The following is a 6,414-nucleotide window of genomic DNA, read 5'->3' on the forward strand; positions in this document are numbered from 1 at the left end:
TCTTCCTAATCCACTGTGATGAGTTTGTTGATGGTAGATTGTATAGTTAAGAAGTTTCCAGGCATATCATTTGATGTGTTAGTCAAAGTGGACAACTTCATCCTTTCAAATGACTTTATTATCTTAGATTGTGAGCGATTTTAAGATGCTCATAATTTTTGGGGAGACCATTTTCATTCATGGGTAGTGTGTTAGTGGATATAGAAAGAAGAGAGCTTAACTTTAGGATGAATAATGAGGAAATCATAATCAATATACGCAGACCTAAGAAGTAGCCAACTAACATAAGGGTGGTTTGGATAATAAATAGTGTTGAGACCCTGTAGTCCAACCCTATAGCTTTCATGATAAAATCTGAGTAATCATTGTCTGCACGTCATGTCACGATATTAAATCAGGTACTTCTTGGAAGGTAACCCAAGGTGTTTTATTATTTCTACATTTATGATAATTTGAGTTATTTATGATTGATATCGTACTACGCACCAAAGTTGCCACAGGTATGTTCCTGACTTTGTTTCTTTGTGGTGGCCTAATGAAATAGGAACAATGCATGCATATTTGATGGGGGTAGGCCTACTTAAGGATATAGATGTCCTTTTTGAGTTTCTGTCGACATGTCTCTTTTGCCCATAGTATGTTTGTGGTAGAGCTATCATATTTAGTTTGTGTTTGTGTTGTTATATGTGTTATGTTTTGTTTGTGTTTAGTTAGGATAAAAATAAGGAACCTAAGGGAAGTTGACATGTTTGTTTATTCTTAAGTGTTTGAAAAATGATACTCTTCAAAAAAATTTGTGAACTGTGTGTTGTAAATATCTGTGTGACCATTATGTGAATCTTGTTATGACATTAGTATTAGGGATAAAATAACCATAACTTCACATCGTATGAACTGGATAGGTAGTAGTTGGGGATACAACCCTATACCATGTTTGTAAGGTACTTACCTATTTCTTTATGTGAATTTAATCAAGAACTTGCCCAGTTTGTCTTGCCTAGTTTGTAGGATAGTTTGTTTAGACAAGATTATAGGCCCTTTTTGACTTAGTCCACTCTTAGCCTAATTAATCGTCCAAAAATGAATAAGTATCCCTTGATCGCTGATTTGAGCCTACATTGACCTATTTTTTTTTTTCACCTTCTCAATTGATTAAAGTGGACCTATTTGGCCCTGGTCCCTTCTTAGATACTATGCACCTCAACTAAGGAAAATTGTCTAAGTTGACGGTGTTTATCATAGGGTGCGGTGCATGGTTAAAATTAGGTATGCGGAAGGGTGTTTAATGTATAAAAAAGTAAGGTTGGGTGTGGTCTAAAAAGAAGAAGAAAAAAAGCGGTAAACTTGAAAAGAAAAAATAAAAAGAGAAAAATGAATAAATGAAAAGAAAGAAGAAAACCAAACCAATCCAATTAATTAATAAAGGAGAAAATGGATAAATGAAAAAAGAATGGTTGAGAAGTGGAGCCAAAAGTAAGTGTAGTGTCAAGGAGGGTGAGTCACTATATCCCAAATGTAACATACCTACCCCCAAGCCTACATTACAGGCCCAACAAAGTCCTACATCAATTGGAACTTCATTTGTGAGAATGAGTTTCTTCACATAGACCCTTGCATTGACATGCATGATGACATTGTGAGAGGTTGGACTTCTTTTCTATGAGGGTACATGGGTTGTATTGTTAACTGCTTATCTATTTGAGAACTGTATATTAAATATACCTTTATTCTTTGTTACTAATGTAATTCTATTACTTTAGTCCTTTGTTTCATATTATTCTTCAACATGTATCCACACAGTGGTTTTGAAAAATCAAAATAAAAAGGGAGTAAGAGTAGTCGAGACGAAATTGGGTTGAATGTTATATGCACGTTAGGTTTTTTCAATTAAGAATCATAGTTCATTATTATGTGTTAGTTGCTAAGGATATACAAATGTTCTAAGTTAAGGATGTTGATGTTCCAAGGTAACATGGCACTTTCGATGCTTAAGACACAGAAATTATGCAAGTACTTAGGTCATTTTGTTAGATGTGATGTGCTTTTATGTTGGTTTTGCAGGAAAACAAGTTTTAGAGAAGAAGAGAATAAATATATAGTGAAATGGAGTAGGAGGATACTTATGTTACGGGTCGTAGGTAGTACTTACTCCCCCCATAAATGCGCCCATAAGTAGTAGAGAGAAGTTCCAAAAAGTTGATTTTTTTTCTAAGCCCTACGAAGGCCTAGTTATGAGGCTTAGGTGGTAAATTCAACCCCTGTAGGTACCCCTCGTAAGTTGAGTTATGAAGGTTGATAATCTTCTCTGAGAACTACGATCCCATCTAGGGCCTGTAGTAGTACCTACGGCTCATATGTGGGGTCTTAGGAAGGTGATGACATGATTTTTCCTACTTTGTTTTGGATAGTCTTTTAGATTTTCTTATGTAAACTATAAATACCCCATAGATGTTTTATTATTAGTTTATGCACTTTACATACTTACAACATTATTTTGTGTTCTAAGATACACTTTTGATCTTGGAATTCTTGTTTTTGAATTTTACGGTTTGATATTACTTTGAGATTCTAGTTTTCATTCTTAATTAATTATGAGATTATTCATATGCTTTGAATTATAAATTCTGTAGGTATTCTTTTAAACATGAGCAGCTAAACCTATTAACTAGGGTTGTGGGAACCTGAAGGAATAACAAAGTAGAGGAAGTGCAAAGTCTTTCTTGATTAGTATGCTTGCATGTATTGTGATTTTCTTTGTATTGATTGCTTTCATAGCGACTGCAGACACTGAGAACCTACTTGTATTTTGTACTAACTTTAAAGAGAGGTTGACATTAGGAAAAGAAGATCACAATAGTAATTTAGCTACTGAATTTTATCTTATTAACTTGAGACTTAGTGTAGATAGTTAATCTGGGATCCAGAATACGGGTTAGTAACGCGACATTCTGAGACCGAGACGATATATATAAAATTCACCAAAAGGTGTCGAGAGATGATTGGTGATAGATAACTTGTTAGATTCAGCATGCAAGGCATCAAGATAGTTTGACAAGCACAATAAGTCTGTGATGTTAGGAATTCAGGGGGAACACAATTCTAGTGATTGTCTCATATTAATTTCAACCTAAAGTGTTCAAGCTTTTGTCAAAGGTTAGACCACAGCCTTTGTTGGATTCTTTATTTTACAGCGATCAGGTTATACTTTTTAAAAGGTATAATTTGGGCAACATCATTAATCCACAACATACCTCAAAAAGTTGAATCTCAAGCTTGGAGCCTTTCCTTTATATGCAGTCTTGGAATGAACTAAATCTATCATAAACGTGATCTACATATCAAAAGGAGTCTAATGATACCTGTATTAGCTACTTTTGTTTCAAACCAAAAAATAGTTGAAAATTAATCCCAAAGGAAAAAGAATAAAATTGAAATTTTATTTAAGAATCGTGTTTCACATACTTTAAGGGTTCTAAATATGAAGTCCCATTGAAAAACAAGTTGAAATTGCATAAAAATCATCTTCTCTCTTTATAGGCTGAAACCCCAATAATCCAAGCTTAAAATCCAATTAAGTAAAATAATCAATAAATAATTATGCAAATCATGTTTAGAATCTCACCCAAGTCTAATATGATGAAAAACATCTTTGAAATCGCCAAACCAAGAACCTTAAGTTTGAAATTGAAAGAATGAATTAAAATAGAAGAAAAAGGAATTTATACCAACGATGTAGCATAGGTGGTAAAATGGTTGCCTAAGGATTCACACTACCATTAAGGCGTTAGTAACTTTCCATGCAGGTGACCACTAAAGTGACACATTTTTTTAAGGAATTATCAACTAGGCATAAGAATCGTCGCTATTATAATTCTACCTGAACTGGTCCACAACCACTAAGGCGGACTTTGCACCTGGGCTTTACTTCTAAGGCGAAAAAATGTCCGGTTAGATGGTTGCACCAGAAATCAGCTGAAACATGCTAAGTAAAACTTACAACGAATGGACCCTTAAGATTTGATCGGGAGCCCTTAAAAATAATTCAGTAATGCTACTAGGCTAATTTGATGTCCTGGACTAAATGAAACCATCAGATTTATGTAAAGAGGTCCTTATCAACATGTTAAGCTCTTAGAACCTCGTTAAGTTATTTTAAGTAGTTTCTCATCTAAGAAGTCAAAACCTTAAAAAAATGGCTCAGAACCCAAACCAATCATGCTACTAGCACAAAATAAACATTTCAAATATAATGGATCCGACAGAATAACCATACCATGGTCAGAAACATTGTTGATGAAAGTCAAAGTAATCACTTTTAAGGCTACTTAAAACCTCAAACTCACTCAAATCACCATTGAATTCTTTTGGGACCATGCAAACCCACATCACAACTCATATACGACATATAGTAACTATGGATACGGGGGAAATAGTCAAAATATAAAAAAAAAAAAATTCACACTAAGGGTTTGTTACATTATCCATTAATAAAACACGAGTTTGTTCTAAAAAAATAAATCAACTACCTAATTCGGTAAAAAGCTATGGATATACGCTTGTTGGACTCAAACTCCTACTTAGCCTCCAAAATAGGTTGATGTCTCCATTGAACTTTCAGAGAGTCAATATACTTAGACCTCGACTTCCTAGTCTGTCGGTCTAAGATAAACATAGGCTCATCCTCATAGGACAAGTCCCGATCTAATGCAACAGAATCCCAGTGAATCATATGTAAATAATTTGAGACATATCTGTTCAAAATAGAAACATAAAATATTGGATGGATGGCTAACAAATGTGAAGGAAAAGCTAATCTATATGCCACATCCTTAAACTTCTCAAGGATATCAAAAGGGCCAATGAATCTTGGACTAAGCTTCCATTTCTTCCTAAATATTGTTAAATTAATAAGGGGAGATACCTTGAACAAAACCCTCTCTCCAAGAATGAACACCACATCAATGGCCTAATTGTCGAAATAAATCTTTTGCCTACTCTGGGAAGCCATTAGCATATATTGGATCAACCTTACAAAATATATTGAGTCTCTTAATAAATTAGTTCCCTAAGTCCTAACTCAAATGAATCAAACCATCCCACATGGGATCTATATCTCTGCCCACACGAAGCTTTAAAAGGTGCCATCTTAATGTTGGAATGAAAACTATTAATGTAGATGAACTCTACTAAGGGATAGAACTGGTCCAATGACAATAGAAATCCATAACACACGTTCAAAGCATGTCATCTAACACTTGAATAGTCTGATCTAGCTGGCCATCCATCTAAGGGTGAAAAGTAATGCTCATGTCAATCTGAGTACCTAACTCACTCTGTATAAAAATTTAAAAAAAAAGGTAAATTGAATACCTTAATCAAAAATATTAGAGATGGGTACACCATGTTGCTAAATAATCTCTCAAATATAGATCTTGGCCAACTTCTTCACATATATTTTTCCTTAACATGTATGAAGTGCATTGATTTAGGCAACCATCTATAGTTACCCAAATGCAATCAAACTTCCCCAAAGTTAGGGGTAGACCAATAATTAATTTAATAGTGATCCGCCCTACTTCTTCTAGAGATACACATCCTCTATTTATTACTACCCAATCACTAATTTTCATACTCGCTGAAAATTCAAACACTTGGCCAAAAACTCAAAATGTCCTTTTTCATACCACACCACTAATAGTGCTGTTTCAATTCATGATACATCTTAGCTACTCTTGGATGTATGGAATGCTTCAAACAAAGAGCCTCATCCAAGATCCATCTAATTCAATAACCAACTCTTGACACATAAAAATAACCATTGATCCTTAAAACACTATTAAAGTCAAGGAAAGCAGCGTTTTCCGCACCACTCACAATTTATCACAAATAACCCTCAAATGGTCATCAGAAATTAACAAGCTTGAATATACACCATAAATGAGGGCATATCCTTAATATATGACGCCACGTGCCCAGGTTTTGAAATATTAAGTCAAACCAACTAGTTAGCCAAAGACTGAATGTCTAAATTTTCAAATAGGTTTGATAGGTGAAAATTTTAAATTTCCAAATGGGTTTGATGGGTAAAAGCTCCAAGATCTAAAAACCCTTTGTCATCCACGAAATAGGGACTTAAGGTGAATATTAGGTAACCTATAACATCCTTGAAAGAGAGTTATTGAGGGACAAAAAAATGGTGAACAATTAAGCCTATGGGTCACTACCCTTTCAATCTTAGAAATAAGTGTTTAGGAATTGTAATTCATATCATGACAAACATCTTAGAAATAGGGTGCTTGGTTGAGGTTTTGGGTGGTTGTACAAGCTCCAGACTTGTTTGGTTCTCGAAAGAGCCAATGAGTGAAATTGTTGGGGTTTTATTGAAAGACTGACCTCAATGACCTTTGACCTAGC

The sequence above is a fragment of the Capsicum annuum genome, chromosome 6, assembly GCF_002878395.1.
Source record: "Capsicum annuum cultivar UCD-10X-F1 chromosome 6, UCD10Xv1.1, whole genome shotgun sequence".
NCBI lineage: Eukaryota > Viridiplantae > Streptophyta > Magnoliopsida > Solanales > Solanaceae > Capsicum > Capsicum annuum.